This window comes from Xenia sp. Carnegie-2017, unplaced genomic scaffold (genome assembly GCF_021976095.1).
Source record: "Xenia sp. Carnegie-2017 unplaced genomic scaffold, XeniaSp_v1 HiC_scaffold_6, whole genome shotgun sequence".
In the NCBI taxonomy this organism is placed as follows: domain Eukaryota; kingdom Metazoa; phylum Cnidaria; class Anthozoa; order Malacalcyonacea; family Xeniidae; genus Xenia; species Xenia sp. Carnegie-2017.
In genome coordinates, this window is record NW_025813526.1 from 7,998,722 (window position 1) to 8,004,962 (window position 6,241).

The 6,241-nt window shown below is 32.6% G+C and overlaps 1 long non-coding RNA gene across 1 annotated transcript; it reads right to left on the reverse strand.

Moving 5' to 3' along the window:
• Positions 1-557: 557 nt before the first annotated feature.
• On the reverse strand, positions 558-1,712 carry LOC124457964. Its single transcript, XR_006952916.1, has 3 exons — positions 1,691-1,712; positions 947-1,094; positions 558-696 (listed from the first exon to the last, which is right to left on the reverse strand). It is a non-coding gene; the product is annotated as an uncharacterized LOC124457964 (long non-coding RNA).
• Between the last annotated feature and the right edge of the window lie 4,529 nt (positions 1,713-6,241).

Below are 6,241 nucleotides of genomic sequence, written 5' to 3' on the forward strand. Positions count from 1 at the left end.
CAGTCAACAAATCGAGGTCTGACTTTGTCAAATCTACATCAGTTACCACCAAATCGCATTCTTCAATCAGCTTGTTACGTATCAAGCACATTGATACTTTGGCTTCTTCAAAAACAACTTTCTTCAACACAGATAGGTAACATTCTCTCTCTTGATCAGAATATTTACGATTCTCTGTCAAAACATTTTCTACTTGCGGTGATTCGATTATTTTGAAATGAATATTCTGCACATTTTTCATAATATTAGAAATCTGTTTAATACCATACTGACTGGGTTTTTTAAACGTAATACCTTCTGGCAAACCAGTAACAGTAAATCCTCCTTTTAAATAAGGTACTCGGCACGTTTTAATACGTACAAAACTATGAGGACAGACACAATAAATGATATTTCCCAAATATGTAAACTGTAATGCACATTGTTCATTTTTTTACGAAACAGCATTCTTTCCCATGATTTGATTTAATAAGTTTGGAAATGTTTCACAATGGTGTAAAACATTCACACTGACTTAAAATAACTTGATTGTCAAAAAAGGAATTGTGTATAAAATGGACTAAAAAATATCAACCATGACACAAGCTCAGAAAATGGAAAATCATTTCAAATGCAATTTGCACTTACTGTAATTCTGGTTGAATAGTTTTATCACATCACACACCCGGTACTTTCTGACAACCTGTTTTGGAGAATCTATTTAATAAAAAAAAACATTGATAAAGAAATAAAGCCCGTGTAAAATGTATGGAAAGAAGGGAGAGGATTATTCATATATCCAGCTGAGCCTAAGTGATTACTTTTGAAAGCAATTTACTTTCAAAAGAAATCCGAAGGGCACAACTGAATAAACATTCTTGGAACAGCACTAATGCTTGAGAAATAATGCACTGGTATTCCAAGACCCACAAGTTTCTGAAAATAACTGTGTGGGTACAGCACTTACCCAAATACTCAACGAAATTGACACCAATTTTTTCATTTTTATTCAAAAAGTTGATTCCTTTTTCTGTTCCAAACTGTTGAAGACAAGAATCACCAGGCTCCAAGAATAAAACAACTGCTTCACAACCAAGACTTTCTAAGTAAGTAAGCTAGCAAAGAGAAATTTAATTGAATTTACACAGCATAAGTTTTCAGCAAATCAAATTTTTTCTCTAAGTAAACAAAAAGTATAAAAATCAACACATCTACAATGTGTTTAATTAAACACTTATCATAATAGCTTTGGCCTTATTTTATGATACGTATACTACTATTTTGTGGGGAAATTAGAGCCTCTCGTACACTCTAATCTATCTAAAGCTATGGGGATTGCAAAATTTCTTACAAAATACTCCCCCTACACATCCATGACACGGGTCTATCAATGCTAATATTTTCCACAGTAAAATTGCAAACGTTACAAAATGCTAACTTTGTGGATCTGTAACCCAGTAGACTTGGCTAAATTTCAGCATTTATTTGCTACTTCTAACAATTCATAACAACTTTTACAAATTTTTTTGTTGTAGAAGTTTTCTTTAGGTAAATTGTCTTTCCTTTAGAATGGATTGAAATTTACAAACCATCACGTTATGTTTATAGAGATGTTCAACTAAATCTACGCACAAACAATTGAAGTAAAAATCATTCTCTTATATCATAATACTGTACATACTGTATGTACAGTGGGTAATAACAGCTGTACCTGTGACAAAAGCTGCTTTTTCTCTTTTTTTACTTGGTTTGTGCGCTGCTTAACTGTCAAGTCATGAATGTCATTGCTTTGAACAGCCTTTGCTCTTTCTGCCCAAATCACACGTTCCTCTGCCCCTAACAAGTTCCAGTGGTCTACAGCTAACTTCAACCTCTCAGAATTAGAGCTTAGCTGCTTGCATTCCTCTAAAATTACAAAATGCATACTTACAAAAGGCATTTAACAACAGAAAGAAACAAAATACTCTTTGGGTTTAAATGACGACTGCACAGGTTTTGTCTTAGCACTTTTGGTGGGATAAAGATGATACATATTGTGCAGGCCATAAAAACATACAGTTTATAGATCAGAACCTGAGTTCAGCATATGTGAGCAAAAAAGATTATATGCTGTAGTTCTACGCTTTGAAGGGCACAGTCTTAACTCCTCATCTTGATGAGAGCTGGCTTTTCTTTTCTGGACTGCTTTTTATTCCCAATCCATTTCTAGAAGAAATAACAATAAAAAGCTTTCAAAGCTAGTAAATAACCTTGGTTAACCAACTACACCAACTACACCACTACATGGTGTATGAACAAATAGAGTACTAACATGAAGCCTTCAAGTTATTTGAAGAATAAGATATGCTAACTTAGTCTAAACAACAAAAATTATTATGTTAAAAATATAAATGCTTCTTTGCAAACTAGACAATCAAACAATTTCATTAGAAAATTCTGCAATAAGCATGAGCTTATTTCACCAGTAACAGAATTCATTAAGTATGTAACTACGAACCACCATCTATATGAAACTTCTTTCTCAAATTATTCGTAAATTAGGAGAGCCAAAAAAGTAAAAATGTGACTTATTCCTGCACAAGATAAATTTTTTAGGGACTATTAACCTAATTAATAAGAAAATTTGTTAAGGTATATTAATTTATATTTTGCCTTGATCACCTTCAATGGTATGCACCCAATGCAATTAAACCTTTAAAGCAATTATATACATAATAATGGGGCGACTAGCAGAGAGTAGAAATTAGAAAAACATCTCTAGCATTTACAATTTAAGGTAGATTCAACATTATTGAGTCTCCATAAACTGCAAAGATTCTGTCATTCGCAAACTTTCAAAAACATGCAATGAATACAGCATAGTCTGCTCAGTCATTTATTCATGCAACGCAAAATTTCACTTGCTGTGAAAACTATGTATTTCTAAAAAACAATTAATTAATGGTAATATTCTCAAATTTACCTACATTTCAGGATTATTATTTGCAAAATGATAAGGTCCCTGTTTGTTATAGCATGAATCCCAGGCAAGTCTTTCATGGAAAATGGAAACACCAGTGGGCATTAAAAATTTGTTATAGAGAAAATGCGCATTTTAATCATTTAATTTTTGGAAAACCATTGTTAAGTGAAAATCAAGGGAAAACCATAGATTTCTGATTATAAGATTTGTGAGAATGTTACAGAATGCCTGTCCTTAAGTTCCAACAAACTCAGAATACTACGAAAAATTTGTGATCAACAGTCTTGAAGGCATACTCAAAAATAGAAAAATTACCAAGTTTTCCCACCCCTTTTTAAGATGTATTACCTGTGGCACCTCTATACTATGATATGAATATTATGAAATGAGTATATGTACGTAAATACTATGATCTTATTACTTTTATAAAGGAGAAATTGCATTATTGAAGAAAACTACAGATTGATTTAATGCAAAAAGATATAGTAACCAGTGGTACATACATATTACATCTGACAACAGAGAAAGATAAAAAGCTTGAGAGGGTTGAATACAAATAAAAACAAGATTGTTTTTTATTGTACATAGTAAAAACAAGTGTGAGTATAAAAATATAATAATTTTATGTTTAATAGACCAAGTTAAAATTTTAACAGTGGAGTAAATTTCACAAATATCGTCAGCAAACGTTGCAATTTTCAATTGTCAAGCAATACTAAAAATAAACACACTGGTATTGTGGTACAGTGAGAAAATAAACCATGCTCTCCCCAATAAAGGAAAATCCTAAGTATATCTGTTTATATATCTCTGACATCTTGTAAACTGTCTAATATATAAGTTAAGGGTATAATTAGAAGATATAAAATGCACACTATATTTAATGTCAGTTACAGCAACAATAACTACACCCATCAAATCAAAAAGTACTGGCGAAGATCACTCGTTGCTAATGAAAAAGAAAGCGCGGGTAAAAAATATAAACTCGTGCATTTTGTTTACCTTGACTCTTTCAAACGTCATATTAGCTTGGTTCGCAGCTTCTTGGATGACATCCCTCATACTAGCTGCTGTTGAAATCATTCCTTGATCATAATAATCCTTCAAGATCTTTTTTTTGTTCGTCATTTAAAATATCATAAGATGCTGAACGTCGAACGTTTTCCGCCATAGCCAGATCACAGAACAGGAATATAAAGATGACTAAATAAAGTATTTCATAAATTCGTGAATCCCATACATCAGAATGCGCGGAATACATTTTATTGACGCTTCGTAACGCATGTGGATTATGTAGGTGTGATAGCTAATGTAGGATTTTTAAAGACTTTTTACGGCTTTTCATATCTGTGGTCGGGCTAGGTTGGGACTACACTAGGAATTTAAAAAGGTACTCACTTCCGTTTATTGAGTATGTGCAAAAATAACAAAAAATAGTATAATGGTTCTGACCTATAATTAACATTTTCTGTGTCACTAAAAGACTCATTGCATTCAATTCGAATAAAAAATTCAGTAAGTATACCCACCCAATATAGACAAATTTTAATTATATGTCTGAGTCATTAATGTAGCCCTAATATCCTGACTACTAGTATTTTATAGACTATTTGTTACATATATTACCGAAAAGCAAATTCAATACCTTGCCTCTGATTATATACTTGAATTCAGCTGTTCTCCTTTTAGTAAAAAAGATTGCGTAGTTCTTGAATCTTTTGCCTGAATGCTGTCTTAGAACGAGGTATTCAAACTCTTGCATTTCCGAAATATGATCTGTTTGTTTCTGAATGCCATCAAAAATAAGCTTTGGGCAATTTAGACATGCTGGTGTTTCTTTAACATCGGCCATGTACAAAAAAAAAAATACCCTAAAATTAAAAAAAGAATGCTATCAAGTAAAAAGATTTTAAATTTTAAATGACATTAATCTGTATGGTTTTTTTCTGAGATACCTTCTAGAAAAGTCAACAAATGTACGTATTTTTCGTTAAATTAATAAGTGCAAGCGAACTTCAAAAGCCTTTAATTCAAGTACTCCTGCAGATTAAAGTAATTTTTATATAGATATTGTAAAATAAAAGGAGAATGCCAAAAACGTTACACGGCCTTTTTCTACAATATATTCAGCAGGATCTTTTGGCCGTGAGGGAATTAGCTCAGGTTGAACGCTTTCAATATCATATTATTGATAACATGAAATAATAACTCTTTCTCAATGCAATGATGAATCTATCCTATTACGATGTCTGCTCTCTGGAAAGCGTTCTGCTTATCAATGTTGTCTCTACTCGTGCTCTAATTATTTTATGATTATGCTAATTAGTGAAATTAGTTTTAGATTACTAGAGATTGAATTGCAACTTTTCTTTAGTTGGTGAGACCATGGTCTTAGTTTGTACAATTTCTAGCTTATCATCTCGGATTCATTAATGTCACATGAACCAGAGAGAAAGGAAAACTATGTCATATAAGGGGGGATTAAGAAATTTATATCAAAACAGAATATAACAAAAACATTTTGTTTATTTTCTTCTTCTTTTTTATTAATGGCATACACAATCATTAAGTAAGCTAAAATTAGTACCGTAGTAAGGCTTAGTTGAAGAGTGTAAATGCTTTTTCGAACGCATAATCTCAACGTAAAGTTACATTCTTATGTGTAAGATTATTTAAGGTCAAAGATATAGTTACAAAGTTCCAAACATATCTACGGTATTAACTTGCTAGTCCATAAAAACCTTTGACCTCACATCGGCATTTGGATGGGGAAAAATCTTTGACGGCTGCAATTTTGTTCGGATCTGGTCGAATACAATTGCGAGGGACAACATGACCCAATATAAAACTCTAGAACGGGAAAATGAAAACTTAATGGGCTTTAGTTTTCTATCTAAAGAATGTGAGATGCAAAAAGGAAGTGAAGAAGAGAATTGCTGTTGCAAAATTGAAATTTCAAGACTTGCGATCCATCTTTGTCAACCGAAACTTATCAATGCCACTCAAAATACGATTACTCAAATGCTACATTTGGTCAATCTTGACTTACGGCTGTGAAGCCTGGACTCTAACTGCTGACCTGGAGAAAAACTTAGAAGCAGCAGAAATGTGGTTTTTGAGAAGGATGTTGAAAGTGTCATTTATTGATCACGTCTCAAATGAAGAGGTTATGAGAAGAGCCGGTGTGAAGAGAGAACTACTCTCCGTAATAATCGAGAGACAACTTCGTTTTCTTGGCCACGTAGTTCGGAAGGAAGGCCTGGAATGTGTTGCGCTGCAAGGAAAAATCGAAGGGAAAAG